At 38.2% G+C, this 21,476-nt stretch overlaps 1 long non-coding RNA gene across 3 annotated transcripts; it reads left to right on the top strand.

Moving 5' to 3' along the window:
- The first annotated feature begins 11,956 nt into the window (after window positions 1–11,956).
- Window positions 11,957–13,062, top strand: LOC141633238 (uncharacterized). Of its 3 annotated transcripts, none has more exons than XR_012538039.1 (3): window positions 11,957–12,334; window positions 12,569–12,749; window positions 12,900–13,062. It is a non-coding gene; the product is annotated as an uncharacterized LOC141633238 (long non-coding RNA). The 3 variants fall into 3 exon arrangements; XR_012538037.1 differs by having other exon boundaries at window positions 12,569–12,784; XR_012538038.1 differs by having other exon boundaries at window positions 12,551–12,784.
- Window positions 13,063–21,476: the final 8,414 nt, after the last annotated feature.

The following is a 21,476-nucleotide window of genomic DNA, read 5'->3' as shown; positions in this document are numbered from 1 at the left end:
ATTTCCTTTTCCTCCATACTTGTAGTTCATTACAATGAATCCATCAAACGCTACCGCACCGATAACTATTGAGTTTTGTCACAATGTTTTTGACGACGTTTGCATCAACAATGATTTCGACACTACTAGAGAAATTCATTTTGGGATAGGATCGGATGGAAACCTTAACTTCATCACTTCTTCTAGACCACCTACTACTACTAGATCTCGTGTGAGCCGGTCTCAGGAAGACCGCCTCATAAAATATATAGGATCTTTGTCTCTGGAAGATAAAGATGCCAAAACTAGTGGGAGCTCAAGCAATCAAGTTCTTGCTTCAAAGGGCAAAAAGTTCAAGAAGAAGGGAAAGAAAGTGAAAAACTTCAAGCAAGTTGATGATGAGTACCATTATTGCTATGGCATGGGACATTGGCATAGGAATTGTCCCGTATATTTGCGAAATATAAGGGAAGGAATCATCGTTCCAAAAGGTAAAATTCCTAAGGAAATTTATGTTATTGATATAAATTATACTTCCACTACGACATGGGGTACTGGATACCGGTTGTGGTTATCACCTTTGTAATCATTTACATGATTTAAGAGGCGTGAAGAGGCTTAGCAAAGGAGATGTGGATCTACGCCTTGGAAATAGAGCTCGAGTAGCGGCCGAATCCAAAGGAACTTATGTATTAGCTTTGCCTAATGGATTTGAGTTGTATTTACATAATTGTTTTTATGTGCCTACAGTCTCTAAAAACATTATTTCTATCGCTATGCTAGACATGGATGGATTTTGTTTTGTCATTAAGGACAATCGTTGTACTATTTTGAGGAATGATTTGGTTATAGGCCAAGCTTCTTCCATCAATGGCATTTACATTTTAGAAACCTCGAATCCGATTAACGATATCTATAACATTCAATCAAAGAAACTCAAATCAAGTGACCCAAATGAATTGTTCATTTGGCATTGTCGATTAGGTCACATAAACGAGAATCGCATCAAAAGATTAATTTTGACTAAAGTGATTACACCATTTGATTTTCAATCATATAGAACATGCGAATATTGCCTTCTTGGCAAAATGACTCGAAATCCTTTTAGTGGTAAAGGGACACGAGCAAGTGAACTATTAGGACTCATACATACCGATGTGTGTGGACCAATGAGTATCACCGCTCATGGAAATTATGACTACTTCATAACCTTCACCGATGACTTGAGTAGATATGGGTATATCTATTTGATGAAGCATAAAAGTGAGGCGTTTGAGAAATTCAAAGAATTTCAAAACGAAGTAGAGAACCAATTGAACAAAAGGATTAAGGCACTACGATCCGATCGTGGTGGAGAATATCTTAGCCTTGAATTCGATTCACACTTGAAAAGTCGTGGTATTATATCACAACTTACTCCACCCGGAACACCACAACTCAATGATGTTGCTGAAAGGAGAAATCGAACCCTACTTGATATGGTTCGATCCATGATGAGTCAAACCGAGTTGCCAAACTCGTTTTGGGGATTTGCGATTCAAACCGCAATAAGATCTTTGAACAATTGTCCCACCAAAGCCACCGAGAAAACTCCATTTGAGATATGGAAAGGAAGAGTTCCTCATCTATCCTACATGAAAATTTGGGGTTGTGATGCTTATGTAAAAACCAAAAATGACAATAAGCTAGCCCCACGATCTTAAAAATGCACCTTTGTAGGCTATTATAACACCCGAGGTTATTACTTCTATAAACCTCAAGAAAATAAAGTTTTTTTGTCTTCTGAGGCTGTCTTCTTAGAAAGAGATTTTATTTCTAAGAGACAGAGTGGGAGAAATTTTGAACTTGATGAAGTTCAAGAGCCACAAACCGAGATAGAGACGCAAGAAGATGTTCCTTCGTCGTCTAACACAGTTGTCTCTCCTCCACTTAGAAGAACGGGCCGTGTTATACGCCATCCCGATCGATATGTGGGACTTATCGAAGAAGATGGAACACTCGATGTGTTGCTTTTAGAAAGTGACGAGCCCGCCACCTACAAGGCTGTAATCTCTAGTCCTAATTCCTCCTTATGGCTTGAAGCCATGAAATCCGAAATGGATTCTATGCATGAAAACCAAGTTTGGAATTTGGTAGATTTGCCTAAAGGGGCAAGACCTCTTCAATGCAAATGGATTTTCAAAGTCAAGAATGGCATAGAAGAACATGATGATGTCTACAAAGCTAGGCTAGTGGCAAAAGGATTTACCGAAGTCCAAGGTCTCCATTATGATGAGACCTTCGCCCCCGTAGCCATGCTAAGATCCATACGGATTTTGTTAGCGATCGCCGCATTTCATGATTATGAAATATGGCAAATGGATGTCAAAACCGCTTTTCTAAATGGGCATTTAGAAGAGGAGGTGTACATGATACAACCCGAAGGTTTTGTTGATTCTAAAAATCCTAACAAAGTGTGCAAGCTTAAGAGATCCATTTATGGTCTTAAGCAAGTATCTAGAAGTTGGAATCATCGATCTGATCATGTGATAAAAGAGAATGGTTTCACTCGAAGTGTTGAGGAACTGTGTTTATACATGAAATTCAGTGGGAGCAATGTTGTGTTCCTAATCTTGTATGTCGATGACATACTACTCATTGCAAATGATATTCCGATGTTGTCTTCTGTTAAGAAGTGGTTAGGTAACCACTTCCAAATGAAGGATTTAGGAGAAGCACAACGCATATTAGGTATCCGGATCCATAGAGATAGATCCAAGAGGATATTGGCACTAAGTCAAGAGTCTTATGTTGATAAGATTCTTCGACGGTTCAGCATGGACAAATCAAAAAGGGGTTTGGTACCTATGGTAACTGGGACTATATTGAGCAAGTCTCAATCTCCGTCCAAACCCCATGATATTGAACGCATGAAATTGATCCCTTATGCTTCCGCTGTTGGATCAATTATGTACGCCATTATATGCACACGTCATGATGTCTCGTATGCCTTGAGCATGACGAGTAGATATCAAGGAAATCCAGGTGAGAGTCACTGGATAGCCGTCAAGAACATCCTTAAGTACTTGAGAAGGACTAAGGATTCTATCTTAGTGTTTGGAGGAGACACCGACCTCCGTGTTAATGGTTACACGGACTGAAGTTTCCAAACAGATAGAGATGACATGAAATCACAAGCTGGTTTCGTTTTCATGCTCAATGGTGGTGCCGTAAGCTGAAAAAGCTTCAAGGAAGCTGTGACTGCGGATTCAACAACGGAGGCTGAGTACATTGCAGCATCAGAAGCTGCCAAGGAAGCTGTATGGATCAGGCAATTCAAGGAAGGTCTAAGAGTAGTACCTACCACCAATGATCCCAACACTCTCTTTTGTGATAATAGTGGGACGATCTTCCAAGTTAAAGAGCCTAAGTCTAGTAATAGATCTAGACATGTACTTAGAAAATATCATGTAATTCGAGATTTCATTGAAAGAAAGGAAATTGCGATATGTAAGGTTGGGACGGATGACAACATAGCCGATCCGCTCACCAAGCCTTTATCGCAGGCCAAGCATGATGGACATGTTGCGTCCATGGGACTTAAACGTGTACCAAGTTTCTATTAGATTTTGAAATGAAATAAAAGTGTTGTTTTTGTTCATGTTCATAATCACATTTGTCTTTTATCTTTTCTTTATACATTGTTACATCCAAACGGGTTGTAGTGACAATTGAACCCCGTTAAAGTGAACACGGATTAACATAGTATTTGCCCATAATCACTTGTATGAGATAACGTCTCGAAGTGACTAGAGTGTGATGCGATTGATGGCAAGTTCAAGTGCCATAGAGTCATGTGAGATGACTAGTCGATCACATAGGCAGACTGTTAGGAATACTTTGTCGGGCCTTATGACCGCTTATAGAGTTCTGGCAAATTTATATAGCCTGGTCGTGGCGAGAGCTAATATAGTATTCTAATGAGTCAATTCTTTTGACTAAAGACTATTCGCCTAAGATGGCACAATTTCAGATTAACTTTGATTTGTGTTACTACGACCTTCGTAAATGGGGTCAAATGGGCATATTTTGGGTTATGATGGCTGTGGCTAGTCGAATGGAAAGAGTGCGATAGGAATTGTCCACCCCTAGTCAGGGTTATAACAATATCTCAGGGCCACTCGAGGAGTAATGAACTGGAAATGCGTGGCCACGCTCGGAATATATCTATGGTAGATAAATCCGGTCAATCAGTTATTTCGACAATAAACCTGATAATGAATTGGAAATGGATAGTGGGACTACCAAAACCAAGACCAAAAAGGGTGCCCAATCCTATGAGGAATGTCATTATTGTAATGTCATGGGCCATTGGAAACACAATTGCCCCAAGTATTTGGGAGATATCAAAGTTGGACTTATTACTCCAAGTGGGACTTGGAAATGTGGGAAAGCTAAACAAGGGTGATATGAATCTTCGACAAGGAAATGGAGCTAGGGTAGCCGCCACTTCAAGAGGGACTTATGTACTTGTTTTAGCTAATAGCTTTGAGTTGTAATTTACATAATTGTTATTATGTACCCACTTAGTTTAAAACATTATTTCCATTTCTATGTGAGACATGAAAGGATTTATATTTTGCCATCATAGACAATTGTTATATTTTGTTGTAAATAGACATGGCTGTGAGCCATGTCACTTATCTTAATGATATTCATGTTTTAGACACTTCCAACTCAAGCAGAGATATTTATATAATACAATCCGAAAGACTCATGTATTAGTCTCAACATTTGATTTGTAAATGAGAAACGCATTAAAGGCTAGTGTCAACTAGATTTAATGAACCATTTGATTTTCAATCATATGGAATATGCGAATCTTGTCTCCTTTGGAATATGATTTGTACTTCCTTTAGTGGAAAAGGGACATGATCAAGTGATTTGTTGAGACTAATACATGTCGATGTATGTGTTCTAATGAGCATCACCACAAGGAGAATTTATGTCTACTTCGTCACTTTTCCCGATGATTTAAGCAGATATGGGTATATTTACTTAATCAAATATAAAGTGAAGCATTTGAGAAATTTGAGAAATTTCTAAATGGTGTAGAGAACCAATTGAAGAAAAGACTAAAGCATTACGATCCAATCGTAGTAGCAAAGATCTAAGTAATAAATTTGATTTATTAAAGATGGATTATGACCTAGTGTCACTACCCATAAGATCAAACTAATATGAGTTGGTTCGGGTTGTTGAACTCAATTTTGGAAATTTGCAATCCAAAACGGACAAGTAATTCTAAACGGATGGTCAACCATGAGATACCTAGAATAGAGAGTCTATTAAACAGATGACATGGATAAGACTCATATATTACATGAGTCAAACTGCCATGTTAGGGATGGCCTTTTGAAAGCTAATACATAGTCTAGATAAACTCCTAATATTCCACCATATATATATATATATATATATATATATATATATATATATATATATGTTTGTAACTCACAAAGCTATCTCTCAAGAAGATAGATGTATTTCTGAGAGATAGAAAGAGTAAATTGGATCATTATAAACATGTATTATAGTGTTTCTTTGTGAAAGTAATAGAACTATAGAGTGGGAGTATAGTTGAACTATAATCTATAAAGATAGAGTGGGAGTATAGCTCAGTGGGAGTTTATCGCACATGTCTTATTGGTTAAAATATTGCTTTGCGAAAGTAATGGTATTATGACCTTGTCCCAAATCGACCTTGTTACATACGAGCCATAGCATTACAATCCGAAAATTGTTACTCAAGAGTATTTACTTTAAAGCAAGGGTCTCTTTAGAGGTAAATAGAGATTTAGATTACTCAAATGCATAAGATTGACATGAAGATGTTGATCAAGATTAATTATGTTAGGAATTGCCGCATCTCATTTTAATGATGAATGGCAAATGATATTAAAAATACGCTTTTCTAAAATGTGAATTTATAGAAGGCAGTGTTTGGAACACAAAACCTTAGATGAAGATCTAAGAATCCTAACATATTATGCGTTGCTTTCTTAAGTGATCCTAGAATGGTCTTAAGCAAGCATTAAAGGATTATACTTTTAGTTCATATGATAATAGTGAATGGTTTCATTCACATGATTGAAGAATCATGATTATACATGAAGTTAAGTGGGAGCCAGAATCATTTTTCCAATGTCTTATATGTTGATAACATATTACTTATTAAGAATAATGTACCAATGTTCTCTTCTGTGAAAGAGTGATTGGAGTCTTGGAAAAGGGTGCAAAGTATTCTAGATTTTTGAATCTATGAGAGAGAATATTGGCATAAAGTTGAGAATCTTATGAGGATAAGATCTTTCATATCTGTTGTACATCAACAAGGTTCAATAGGTTATTCATGTTAATGAAAGTGGAATTACTATGATGGAGTTATAGTCGCTCACTGAACCTATTAAGTTTTTGATTATATGAAATCGATTTCTAATGTTTCCGCCATTAGAATGACCATGTTTGCCAACAGACGCACATGCCATGATGTGATATATGCCTAGGGCAAGATAAGTCAATAATAAGACAATTCCCATGATATGGCTTGTGAAAGCCTTAAAGAACATCCTTAAGACTCTTGAGAAGTATTAAGGATTCGTTCATATGTTTGGATGATAAACTAAGTTATGTGTTGAAGGGTTGCACAAACTTTAGTTTCCAAACCAAAAAGGATTTGTTGAAATCCTAGGATGACTTATTGACTAAGGAGTAAGAAACTAGAAAAGTGTCTTAGTTTCACGCATTGCAAATTCTACAAAAGGAATCTAAGTAAATTGTGATAAAATGGTCAATGTAGAGATTAAGGGTGAATCCCTCTACAAATGACTTTATCACAAGTTATGCGATAACAGTGGGAGCATCTTTCAAGTTAAAGAGCCCAAGTCTAGTAAGACGACTTGACAAATGCTTAGAGAAAAATTCAAGTTATTAGAGATAACATTGAATTGAAGGAAATTGCAATTGATAAAGTTTAAATATATGGATATAGGGTATATCCGTTTTGCCAAACTTTTATTGCATTTTAACTAGTGTTAATATTACACTAAAGATGATAGGATATGAAGTAATAATAGTGTATTGACTATTCATATGTGATAATCGCATTTATCGTTTGAGTTCCATTAAACTCACCCAGTAACTTGTCGTATCCAAGTGGGTTGTAAAGACAAATTGAACCCGATTAAAGTGAACTGGATTGACATGGTATTCGCCCCTAGTTACTTATATGAGGTGACGTCTCAAAGTGACTAGAGTGTGATGTGATTGATGGCAAGTTCAAGTACCATAGAGTCATATGGGATGACTAGTCGATCACATAGGCATACTGTATGGGACATTCTGTCGGGCAATGACCGCTTATAGAATTCTGGTAATTCATAAAACCTGGTCGTGGCAAGAGCTACTATAGTATTCTTATGAGTCAATTCTTTTGACTAGAGACTATTCGCCCAAGTTAGCACAAATTTCTGATTAGCTTTGATTTATACTCTACGACTTCGTAAATGAGGTCAAACTGGGTATATTTTGGGTTATGATGGACTGTGGCTGAAGAAGGGAATAGAGCGATAGGAATTGTCCGCCCCTTGTCAAGGTTGTTTGAAATCTCAAGGCCACTCGAGGAGTAGTTAACTGGAAATACGTGGCCACGCTCGGAAGGTATCTATGGTAGATAATTCCGGTCAGACAGTTACTCTCCAGATCGAGGAAACCACTCAAGATATGATCAAGTGTAAGTACGATCTGCACGACACCTTACATTGAGTGGGAGATTGTAAAAGGACAAGAGAATTGCTAACGCACACTTGTCTCGGACAAGTGGGAGATTGTTGGAAAATGTGTCCTAAACAATATTGCGATCACATGATTTAATATCATAATTAAATCTCATATAGAGAATACGTAAGGGATGATTCATTATATAGTCAACTGATCAACATTAATCGGTAACGATTGGCTTGCTAGAGTTTGACGTTACTGTCGTGGGACGGTGGTGGTCAATTGATCCCTTAAGGTCACACCTAAAGGATGATGCCCTTATCTGTAAAGTTGATTAATTGTATGACGATACGAGTTAATCAATTCCTTAAAATTGAACAATTTATTTGTGACATAGAATATATTTATCTTATTGTAATGGGATTAAATAAGATTTATTTTAGTAATAAAAATGCTTTTTTACTAAAATTGTTTATTGTTTGAGAAACAATAGAGATGAGAATGAATGATTAATTATAATTACAAGATGTTGTGAATTATAATTATATGACCCATTTTATTTATGTAATCAAGTATCACCAGTCAATTTGTTGTATGTAAATTAATAAAATGATATTTATGTGATAAATATGCATTAAATTAATTAATAACATGTAACATAGTACATGTGACATATTGTGTGACAAATGACAAATTGACAGAACAAAATGGAGGTCCATTTTACACATATGACTGAAAAAAATGAGGGACAATAGTGGATTGTGGATTATATTATTTTATGTGGTAAATAATATATTATTATGGCTATTGTAGACTAGCCTTAAAAGCCTACACTACCCTCTTACATACCTATTAACATGAGAAGAACAAAAGGTAAATAAAAAGATCATGCATTGTCTTTTATATGCTCCCTCCACCGGTTTTGTGTATGTTAGAGGAGATAATTTTATTCTCTCAATTTTGTAGTATTCATTACACATGCAAAACCTTTCTCTCTCTCTCTCATATATTCTTGTTCATGTTTCTCTAAAACTAGAGAAATGATGATTAAATTTGATCAATCACATTACTAATATTATTAATGTAATATATGAGTATTAGTAATCAATTTTAAGGTAAACTACTAAACAAATATCTAGCACATATTATTTAATAGAGATAAGGGATAATCTTGGGTGCAATCAATAGGAGTGGCTTCTATACTTGAAGTTTTTGGAGGATCATCCTATTACTCATCATAGCTCATGAACAAGTGAAGGTAGGAGACCTTACTTGTACCCATAAATCTGAAATTTACAATGTACGGGACATTGTTTTCTTATAAATCTCTTATTTTCTTATGCATGCACTAGATCTAAAGAACAAATAATTAAAATGTTAATTAGTTCACTATTAAAGGAGTCTAATAATAGGTATATAAACCTAACAGATTAATACTGAAATAGTAAACTAATAAGGCACAAGTTAAATGGGTATGTCATCATCAATTAAGAGAACCCAACAAGGTGATTTCGTTGAAGAACGATTATGATTAGCTGATTGTGACGATCTTGTGATGGCTTATTCCAGGTAGGATTTTCTACTCAGTTAATGGTTACATATGTGTTGGTTAACTGATTATTGGTGGTTGTTGATTAATAACATTATCTATATGGTATTGGAATTGGTGATTGTGATTCTGTGGTTGGTTGTGATTGTTTGTTTGTGGTCCTCGAGGTGCGCCCTCGGCTGAGTGGAGTCACTTGCGGGAGTGGCTTCACGCCCTTGATTCTCCCTTTGTGGAACCCGCCACAGAGGGGATGTGTACATTTAGGAAATTGGGTTTATCGCTCAGATGAGATGAGTGAGGCTTAGGTGGGAACAACTGCGGTCCCCCACTGGCGGTGTGGAATAATTGTTGCGATGGTTATTCTGGCAGGACTACACACTTTAGTGTGTAGTCAGGTGTGTGGTGATATGATGGAGATTGGTTGATTGGATTGGATTGTTATATTGCTTTTGTTGTATTGTTTATATGAACAGTAACTGACCCCGTTTTAAATGTTTTGAAATCTGTGGTGATCCATTCGGGGATGGTGAGCAGTTATTGAGTAGGTATCAGTTGATGTGCATGGAATAGCTGGGTTGAGTTGCCACGATATGTCTAGAAGTCTTCCGCTGTGTCATAAACATTCTTTTACATTATTTCAGTTAGTTTGAGAGTTTTGAGAAACAGTTATATTTACTTTATCAGTTTTGGGAATAGGACTTGTATCACTTTAAATTCATCTATTAAAGTATGTTTCTTTATTGGCTATTTGATGTACATTGCCTCGGGTAACGGAGATGGTAGCATTCTCATGCCTTAAGTGGTCCTGGTATGGCACTTGGGGTATGGGGGTGTTACACACGGCCGTGGCTGACGGTATGGCGTTGCGTTTTGCCGTATGAGAAGATGACAGTTTGAGGTTTGACGGGAGGTGGTGTGTACCTAATGTCGAGGAGTTGAAAAGGATGATTTTGATTGAAGCATATTCTACACCATATTCTGTGCATCCTGGAGGAGATAAATTATATAAAGATTTGAAGAAGACATTCTGGTGGCCTGAGATGAAGAGAGAGGTTGCTGAATTTGTCTCAAGATACCTGACTTGTCAAAGGGTGAAAGGTAAGCATAAAAGACCACAAGGTAAGGTTCAGTCTTTAGATGTGCCTGAGTGGAAGTGGGAAAGCATTTCTATAGACTTTATAGTTGGTTTGCCTCGAACTCAAAAAGGTAATAATATGATTTGGGTAATAGTAGATCATCTGACTAAGACTGCACATTTTATTCCTATGAAAGATACTTGGACTAAGGTTGGGTTGGCTAAAGATTATGTAAGAAATATTGTTAAGTTGCATGGAATTCCAAAAGATATAGTTTCTAATTGTGACTCAAGATTTATTTCCAAGTTTTGGCAAGAGCTACAAGAGTGTATGGGTATAACATTGAAGATAAGTACTGCATTCCATCCAATAACAGACGGGCAGATTGAGAGAACTATTCAGACATTAGTGGATATGCTAAGGGCATGTGTGATGGAATTTGGAGGATCTTGGGAGGAGAGGTTGGACTTGATAGAGTTTTCTTATAATAATAGCTATCATGCTAGCATTGGCATGACACCTTTTGAAGCTTTGTATGAAAGGAAGTGTAGGAGTTCAGTCTGTTGGGATGACGTAACAGATGGCTTGACCCTAGGGCCAGAGATGATCTAGAAAATGATTGAGTAAGTTCATGTGATCAGACAGTATATGAGAGCTGCACATGTCCGACAGAAGAGTAATGCCGATTTGAGAAGAAGTGATATTGAGTTTGTTGTAGGGGACAAAGTGTTACTGAAAATGTCTCCATTGAAGAAGGTGATGCGTTTTGGCAAGAGAGGAAAGTTGAGTCAGAAATATATTGGGCCTTTTGAGATGTTAGATAGAGTTGGTGAAGTGGCATACCGTCTTGCACTACCACCATCCTTGGCCAGGGTTCATAATGTCTTTCATGTCTCGTAGTTGAGGAAATATATGAGTGATCCTACTCATGTGTTAACAGCTGAGACAATTGAGATGGATGAGAATTTATCTTAAGTGGAAGTGGCTATGGAAATATTAGACAGAAAAGTGAGAAAGACTAGAAATGGCGAGACAGCGTTAGTTTTTTGGGCTAATCATAATGTAGAAAAGGCTACTTGGAAAGCTGAAGCTGAGATAAAAGAGAAGTATCCCCATTTATTTGCTTTAGGTATGTTGGTTACGGGGACGTATCCTTTTCTTTTACGGGGGTAGAATATAATACTACGTTTATTTTGGTCCTAAGAGTAAATAATTTAGTTTAGTTAATTAGAAGTTATCGTGTTGGTTGAGTGGTGAAGTGTGGTGAACTTCGGGACGAAGTTCCTTTTAAGGAGGGAAGATTGTAATGCTCCGTAATTTTAGATATAATTTATAATGTATAAAGTGTGAATAAATAATAATTGTCATCGTAAAATGAAAAAATATAAAAATAAATAAAACGGGTAGCTTGAACGACGGTTTGACCGAGTAGTAGGTGGGAGGTGTACTGGTTTGGGTGTTATCTATACTACCAAGATACTTTAGTTATTTAAATAATTTATGCAAGTTCCTAGAACCTTCCTACCACCTACCATATTAATATATATACCAAACTCATGCCTCATGCCTCATGCCTCACGACTTTTATTCCACATCAAAAACACAAACCTATAACTTGTGAGAAAGAGAATAATCTTTGTGAGACAACTGAGACGGAGTTTTCACCTCGCATTAAATTTAATTGTGGCAAGTTATCTAACCACTTTACAGCAATTATTTACGTTAACCAAAACCTTGACCGTCCATTGACCTGCCTGGTCTGTTTGACCGACGGGTTGACCACCGTCGGTTGGCCGCGTATGGGGGTGTCAGTTGGGGGCGATTTTGGGTGTTGATATAGGTAGTTTACATCTTAATTTAATCAATAAAGAATAGTGTATAATTGTATACAATTTAATTGTTGTTAGGTGGTGAATTTGTGGAAGAAGCTTTCTTGTAGATTAATTGATTGAATTTTGAAGATTTGCTAAAGGTAGGATATCTACCCAACTTACTTGCTTGTTAAATTAATTAATTGATGAATTACCTATAAGTTGAATTTTTATTGCATTGTTGTCATAAGATGAATTATTATTGCATTGTTGGCATAAGACGAATTATTATTGCATAATTGTTGTAAGAGTTTTCCACCATGACTTATTATTGCAATTGTTATCTTATAAGCATATTATAATTATATTACTATTAGTTCTTGGTTGGCTCTCAGTTTATTGGCATCTTTGGAAGAGGTTGGTATTGCGATTGTGATTATTGGTCGGCCAGGCACGGGGATGTGGAAGTGCCGTGGACCTGTACGATTGTGGTCGGCCAGGCACGATGGTATTGGAGTGACAGTGGACCTGAGCATTGTTTGTGATGTTGGGTGAGCCGTGTGTCACCAATATGAGGTGCGTGGTTTCTATTGTTGACTTTACTGTTGCAGGTTTCATTATATCTATTTATTTGTTTTTTAGTTATCCTACTCAACCGTTTGGTTGACCTTGTATTCTGTAAACACCTGTGATGAACCAATTATTCGGGAGCAAATTGACTGACAGGTTAGCTTTTGAGATGTGTTGGATGCTTGGAGGGAGCTTGGGATGCATAGCCTTCGTCAGAGTCTAGAGATCACCTAGTTTATATTCAGACACTATTTATTTTGATTCCGCTGCTTTGTAATTCAAATTTAAATAGTTCACTTGAGTTGTAATAAAACGTCTTGAGTTATCCAGTTAAACAATATTTATTTTAAAGTACGTTATGTTATGTTTGTCTTTATACTTACTACCTCAGGCAACTGAGATGGTAACACCTTTATTTATCCGGGAATGTCTTGCCAAAGGCTCCTGAATAAATGGGGGTGTTATAGTGGGTGACAATGGGGAAGTGGGGTAGGGAGGAGTCGAAGGATTCGGTTCTGGCAGAAAACAAGTTAAAAGTCGAAGAAGACGGGGGCGTCATTTTACCTGAGGCGGAGGTTGACGGAGTTCAACTCCGCCGAGCTCAATGCCTATCCTAAGCATTAACTATCGGGGCTTGGGCCACCCCGACGCAGTTGGAGCGCTCCATAATTTATTACGGAGGGAGGCCCCGACCATGGTGTTTTTTGCAAGACGAAGCTAAGTGGTCGTGAGATGAAAACCGTCCGCGCTAAGTTTGATGGGTATGAAGGGATAAAGTAGATAATGTGAGAAGGTTGGGTGGTCTTGCTTTTTGGTGGAGGAAAGGGTTGAGTTGTGACTTTGTTTCATCTTCTGTCCATCATATGGACTTTATTGTACATAATGGGGGGTGGGGGATTGGAGAGCTTTGGGGTTCTATGGATGGCCAGCGGTTGCGGATCGACATCTTACGTGGGAACTCTTATGCTTTCTAGGGTGGCAATCCTCGCTGCCTTGGTTCTGTATAGAGGATTACAATGAGATTCTTTTTAAAAAATGAGATGGGGGGGGGGGGGGGGGAGTAGGGCTCAATGGCAGATGAATAATTTTCCTGCAGCGGTGGATAAGTGCGTCTTAGCTGATGTGTAGTTCGAGGGCTATGATTTCACGTGGGATAATGGGCAAAGTGGCGAACATAATAGGGAAAGTAGGAGTAATCGGGCTATGGGTACGGGTGGTTGGCTGGAGCGATTCCCCTTCGTATGATTGATACACTTAGAGCAAGAATGGTCGAGAATGGTCGTACCATTGTAGGGGAGAGGAAGAAGCGATTTTTGTTTGGACAAGTTTGGGTAGGGGAAGATGGGAGCGAGGATGCGGTTAAGAAGGGCTTTGAGCAAGGTGGGTGGGATATGATGGAAACGATTAGTGCCAGTGCAGAGGAACTTCATGCTTGGGAGCGTGTCAGCATAGGGAAGATTGTCTAAGCTATTGCATTGAAACGCAAACAAATTGCTCGTCTAAACCAAGGAGGCCGAACAGTTGAGGAGGTGAGAGGAGGCGGAAGTTAGTGGGGGAAGTTGTAATACCCCGTATTTTATTACCTTGGTCAAAGGCTAGTCTGTGGCAAATAGGTAAATAAATTTTATTAATATATATATTTTATACTGTTTAGAGGAGTTATGCATGAGACATAATAATAATAATAATAATAATAATAATAATAATAATAATAATAATAATAATAATAATAATAATAATAATAATAATAATAATAATAATAATAATAATAATAATAATAATAATATCGGTTTGGTTGATGGACATGGTGACTCTCTTCGTCCTGCGGATTTATTGCTGGGACAAGGGGCGTGATGTGTGCGTTGACTTGACAGGTTATTCTCCTTTGACCCAGACTGGGATGACGGATTTTGTGCCTGGCCGGGTTGTCGCTGATGCTGCTCAGCGAAAGTGTGCTAAGTATGGGGATTTGTGCGCGGTAGCGGGTTATGGTTTCCTTCCTTTCTCTTTATCTTTACTTGGGAGTCGGGTTCGGATCTTTGTTGCCTTGCTCAAGCGGATCCGAAATTCTCGGTATCTCAAGATGTGGGGGCTCGGGTGGCCGCTTACATTTTTACTAGACTTAGCTATGCTATTGCTAAGGGTGTGGGAGCCCAGATTGTCTCTCGGTTCCCCACCAATTTCATGTAAACTTTTATTTTTCTTTTAATGAAAGTTGCGCGCATCCTTCCCATAATGATAATAATGATAATAATAATAATAATAATAATAATAATAATAATAATAATAATAATAATAATAATAATAATAATAATAATAATAATAATAATAATAATAATAATAATAATAATAATAATAATAATAATAATAATAATAATAACAAGCTGAATGTGTCATAGTGGTAATAGTGAGGGTACACATACCAAGAGGTCATGGGTTCGATCCTCACTAGATGACAATTCAACACATATTATCTCTCGGCTCCCCACCAATTTCATGTAAACCTTTTATTTTTATTATAATGAAAGCTGCGCGCATTTATAATAATAATAAAAAAAAGATAATAATAATAATAATAATAATAATAACAACAACAATAAGTTGTAACGATAATAATATGATACGCGTATACATATACTTATACTCCACCTCACCTCATATACTCCACCCGTATCCACCCATCAACTTTATCCTTTCATAATCCAACAAAATCCACAAAACATAGAGAGAAAGAAGAGAGAAAAGGAAAATGGAGATTTTGTCCCTCCGCCTCGAGATCGTAAGGTAAAACCGGTTTAAACTAGTTTATTTATTATTTAATTAATACCCTTTTTCCGCCTTGACCCCGACTCATCTCTGATAGTCTTTGACCGAGCCATTGAGCACCATTGACCACCAAATCTCGAGTTTGACCAAGTAGATCTAGGTTGTTTATATGTTATTGTGACCCTGTTTTGGGTTGTGCGGACAGAGCCACCCGCGCACCGCGGACGCGCGTGTTGGTTTTGAGGCGGCGACACTTCTCCCACGGAACTCCGGCGTGAGGACGAGGCAAGTCATGGGCCATTACCGATTAGAAAGACATTGAAACCGGTGAAAGGTTTGTCAAGCCTGCATTTCTGGAGTCGCCACCAATTTTTATGGAAAATTGGAACCGTTCGAATACCTCGTGTCATGTCAAGACACAAAGTAGTGACATGAACGCTAAGAAATTCATTACCCTTAGCATTCTATGTCTAGAATGAATCTCTTGATGCCAATGAACACGGATGTTCACAGAGATCTTGAGTAAGGGGTGAGGGTACGTATTAGGAAGCTCGTTTATTTGAACACCTATTCCCGCCCGCCTCGATAGCGGCTTGTACTAATGATCAGGGAAGGTGTTTATACTTGATATGTTGTCAATTGTATGCATGCAATGTAACATCCACAGATTAATCCTAGCATGTGAGAATTAGACTAATTCGGTTGACAAATAATTTAGCATCCAATTGGGTCGAAGTTGGAAGTCAGATTAATTACATGTGAATGCCAAGTAAATAAATCATACAAAAACAATATAAAAAAAATAAAGTACGAAAAGAAATAAATTACAATTGAATTACAATGGATAACTTGAATATACGTCAGAAGTACGCTCAAAAACAAAAGGATTTGAAAAAAAAAGAAAAGGAAAAAAAAAAAAGAAATTAAAATACGAAAATATGTTGGATTATTGGTGATAATACGAAATAATAGTCGGTTAAAGCCCTAAATCTAAAGCTACATCTAAACGAGATAAGTTCAGAGGTAGAATCCACCTCGGAACAGGTGCAACATCTGCTCCGTCCTTTAGAAGAGGCGCATCAGACCGTGCGTCTGTTCTTGAGTTGGGTTCTGACTGTGAAAGTCAGACTCGTTAAATCGTTATTGTTCGTTAGTTAATTAATGTTGATTATTGTTATGCAACTCGAGCGAAAGTGATTTAGTCAGATTTCATGCATATGAAACCGTCACAAAATGATGAAAGGACGAATTAAAAACGAAATATTACGATTTACGGGTTACGGTTATTTACGATGTCAGAATTATATACAAGACTTGAAACTGGAAATAAGGAATCGATAAAGAAACAAAACGAAGATCATATATCAAAGATAAATTCAAGGGACTTAATATGAACAAATCGAATCTCTTAAATCCGGGTTCGAATTTAATGACGAAAACTATCAAATATTAGTTATAAGGGATTCAAGTCGGAAATTATTGAAAAGTATTAATGAAAACAAATTATAAAGTGAAAATATGAAATTTGAAAGAAAGAAGAAAAGAAAAACAAAGAAAAACAAAGAAAACAGGTACTCGAGGAAGAAGAAGAAAGGCAGCAGCAGAAAGGCAAACTCGGAAGAGGGGCAGCAAATGCTACGACCGTTCCAGGAGGCGCATCTGTTGATGCGTTTCTTCTAAGACGTCTTTCGCTGATGTTTCGGAAAATATGTTTAAAACAATGGTTTTGAAAACGGTTTTGAGCATACTTGTGATATAAATCCGTACATTAATCGGTACAAAATAAAATACCCTAAATAAAATTGGGATTTTACACCCTCAGACTTACATGTTTGACGAAGCGTGATTAACTAAGTTGTCGTATTAGTGATTGCTCGACTCGATGTAATATGACATTGCCCTCTTAAGAGGATTTAAAACAAATTGATTGAGTTGATTAAAGCGTAGTGGTCAAATTGGTCGTGCATACATACATGACCGGTACTCAGAACGATCCGAGCTTACATGGTTGAGTAGATCAAGCACATAGGCGTCAAAAAGCAAGAGCGCGGTCTTAGAATGCAAAGGGAGAAGAGAAGGGCGGACACTCGCGTGAGAAATATGTGAGGCGGAGGCCTCTATTTATACTAATCACGTGGAGGAATTATGGTAAAAGTAGAATTAGGAAAGAAATCCGAAAGAATTATGAAAACTAGAGAAAAAGAAGCCCAGGAAAAGGCGCAGCAGGAACTGCGACCCTTCCAAGAGTCGCAGTACCTGCTGCGTTCTCTCTTGGGCAGTTTCCTTCTCAGCAAGAAAGATTTCCGCGGTTGATTTTAGGAATTAGGGAAGATGTAAGCTTCCTTATTCCACAAGGTATATATTTTCATGATAAAAGATAGAATTTAGGAATATTACTCCGGCAAATTCCAGAATATTCCGACGGTTTAGAAAATGGAAGCGGTTTTTGACTCGGACTCCAAATGAACTCTAACTACTGTCAAAATGACCATATCGGTGCATAGATGATGACCATGAGGCGGACTCGACTGTTTGAGCTATCACGCATCGACGAACTTACGAAATGTCATAAATCACTCCGCGTAATTAAACATGCGGCCCCACTATGCAGAAACGAGGTGTCTATAGAGCCCCCACATTGACTGACGCTTGGACAAGGCAAAAGTCAAAGTATAGCCTCCAGATCAATCGAAGATTACAACTTGAAGACTATGGCGACGCAAGGCAACTCAAGGGGTCTGAGCCAAGGACCTGTTGTCGGAACATTTTAGAGTCTGTCGACTATTGAGAAGGGTCGTTTAGAGTCCATTATGAGATATCGACGAACTGGGTCTTTCTGAGAGCTAACAATGAAGGGTAGGACTTTCCGAGAACCGCTGAGCAACTTGACGTTAGAAGAGCGAGACTTTCTGAGAACGATTGAAGCAACGAAAGTTTCTGAGAGCCGCTAATTAATACTTATTTTGGTTGAAGGCAGAAATTTCCGAGAAACGCTAAAGAATAATTAACTTCGATAGGAGGCGACTCTTTCCAAGAAACGATGACAAAACTTGATTCCGTAAAAGTGGGAGACTTTCCGAGAAACGCTGAGAATGGGCAGGGCTTTCCGAGAATTGCTGACAATAATTAACTTTGTCATAGGGCGAGACTTTCCGAGAAACGCTGAAAAATGACTGACTTGGAGGAGGCGGCTCTTTCTGAGAACTGCTGGATAATAATTGTCTTGAAATGGGACTTTCCGAGAACCAAATGCTTGAGATTTTATTTTATTTGATAGAGGACGAGATTTTCCGAGATCGTGGATAATTAATTTGCATCGAACTCGTATTTAAAGAAATACATGGGCTGTATAGCGGTAATGAACTCTCACTGGGGAATAAAATATTACAACTGCTGGGGAGACTGTAGACCAATTAGGTTAAAAATACGCCTGTAGAAAATATACGGAGTAAAAATACCCGTAACACTAAAGGAAATATCCGAAAGTGGAAGAATATTGGGCTTGGGCGCGCAAATAACGAACTTGTAACATATAAAAGGGAAGAACTGATGCAACACCTGCTGGAGAAGAAGCGCAACGGAGAACAGGCATGGGGAAGAGGCGCAGCAAACACTGCGTTTTCTCCCGAGGTTGTTCGTGCCTGAGTAAAATAGAACTCAGCGCGAGTTCTTATTCATTTAAACCAAAGTTTTCTTCTTCTTTCTCCTCTTGAAAAAACCCGTATAACCAACCAAACTTCACAAAAAAATCGATCAAAACCTGCCACAAATCATGACAAATCTAGGTATGTGTCTCATCCTTACTTTAGATTGCATTTGTAGCTTGAATTGGACAGAAAAATTAGGGGTTTTATACACAAAAACTCGAAAATTTGGGGGTTCCATCCCAAATGAATTTATCCCTTGAAATTGATATTAGAAATGCGTAATTGAACATGCTAGGAGCATAACCATATATTCATTTTGAATTTTCGTTGAGTTTTGATGAAATGAGACCAAAATAAGACGCTCTTTGCTAAACCGCTTCAAAAGGCTCGAAAATGGCCTTAAGCTAGTCGATTTTTGATAAAACTTGATGTTTTGGAATCCTTGGATGATGGGTAAACTTCCTATCATGTCGAAATTTTGATTTGTGACAGGTCTTCCGAGACACTTTTTGCATGGGTTTAGGCTTATAGTTGCGAAATTTTATCATTTTGTGACAGGTCTTCCATGACTAAGCTTAGTTTAAATACGTAGGAACGTAATTTTATTATTTTTGTCGACTTTCTTGATGGTAGGGCCGAAGAATGTTTTGAAAACGGCTCAAACCGGCCTCTAAATGCTTTGATTTTGCATTTTTTTTGGCAGAGGACGTATCTTCCACGTCGGGGCGAGATGCTATGGAGGTAAAGGTCTATCCTCTTACGGCCATGGTAGTTCGCATGGGGGGAAATGGAGGGTGAGGAAGAGGCGGCCCTGAGGATCAACGTGAGTAGGAGAGGGCGCCAGCTTGTGCCTGCGCCACAGTGGGTAGATAAATGGTATGGCCGACATCTCATTTGGGCACCGGAGAGTCCCTTGTCGTATCGTGCGGCAAGAAGTATGGTAAGCTTTTGATCTTGTCTTACGTCGTACGAAGTCTTTTTATATCACCTGCTTTACTTAGCTAAGAAGCTAATAAAAATTTGAAACCGCAGAAGGCCGGGAATATGAGATCCTTTTCCGGGTACACGACCATGATGGAGAGCTATGAGAAGCTGTCGGAGGAGGAGAAGGCGATCATTGAGTGTGGGGCCTTCAGATCCTCAGTGAGGGGCTGGCGAGAGATCAAGAGGAAGAAGATTCGGGGCAACATCTGCCTGATTCGAGCTTTCTTAGATCGCTTTTGGGATACGACCTTGACTTTCCATACGCCTTTTGGAGAGATCGGGGTCACTTGGAGGACTACGGCATGATCTCCGGCTTACCTTGTGGAGAGGAGCCGATAGTATGGCCTGCTATGGCTATGAGAACCGATTCAGCCGAGGCTAGGGGTTTGATCGGCTGGAACCTGGCCAAGGCCGCGGCCGCGGCTAGGGTACCCGGCCTAGTTCTGAGTTCTTACGTCAAGGATTACTTTGACGGTAAGACTCCGGCGGAGATGCAGACGACTCAAGGTGGTGGCATGGTGCCTCCTCCACCGTGTACAGCTGAGCAGAAAGACCGATTGTGGCTTTGGTGGTTACTTACTTTGATTTACTTCGGAGACAAGGGGGAGAGGCTGTCGACGAAGCTTCTTCCTTTCCTTACTGACTTGAGTAGCCTAGGTCATTTGGACTGGGTTACTCTTAGTTTTGCGGTCCTCATACGGTATATAAGGGCAATGGTTCGTCCCGAGCTAATGGAGAAGGAGACTTCTCCTGCTATTGTCGGTCTAGGTCTCATTTTGGAGGTATGAACCTTCCTTTACCTTTCTTTTGATTTTTGGAAATAATAGAACTGCTTACAAATGAAAGATCATTTAAAAGTATGAAATAAAAGGCCGTTTTGAATTGAAGTTGGAAAGATTATGAATTGAATTATGAATGGGAGAGATCATCTTGAATTGATTTGAAATGGGAACTGTCATTTTGAATTGAATTGAAATGGGAATTTTTTATTTGAATTTGGTTTTAAATTGAAATGGGAATTTTTGATTTGAATGTAAGATAATTGATTTGGATTGAATTTGGATTTGAAATAAAATAGAAATCATGGATCGTTTTGATTTGATAGATCGTCTCTGTTTTGGTAAATTTATACCAATTTAGGGTTAAAGTAGTCTTAACATTAGGTCTGAATTGAGATTTGATTGTTTGTTGTATGCTAATTTGAATGTGCAACGTAAATGAAGAACACAAGCGATTTTGGTGACGCGGAAAACCCAATTTGGGAAACAACCGCGGGGGGAGACGGAATCCCACCAAGATTTTCATTATAATTCGGGAGGAAGTAAAGTTCACGCGT

The sequence above is a fragment of the Silene latifolia genome, chromosome Y (assembly GCF_048544455.1).
Source record: "Silene latifolia isolate original U9 population chromosome Y, ASM4854445v1, whole genome shotgun sequence".
Lineage (NCBI taxonomy): Eukaryota > Viridiplantae > Streptophyta > Magnoliopsida > Caryophyllales > Caryophyllaceae > Silene > Silene latifolia.
Note: the sequence above shows the minus strand (reverse complement) of the source record. Positions and strands in the feature narration are given on the sequence as shown.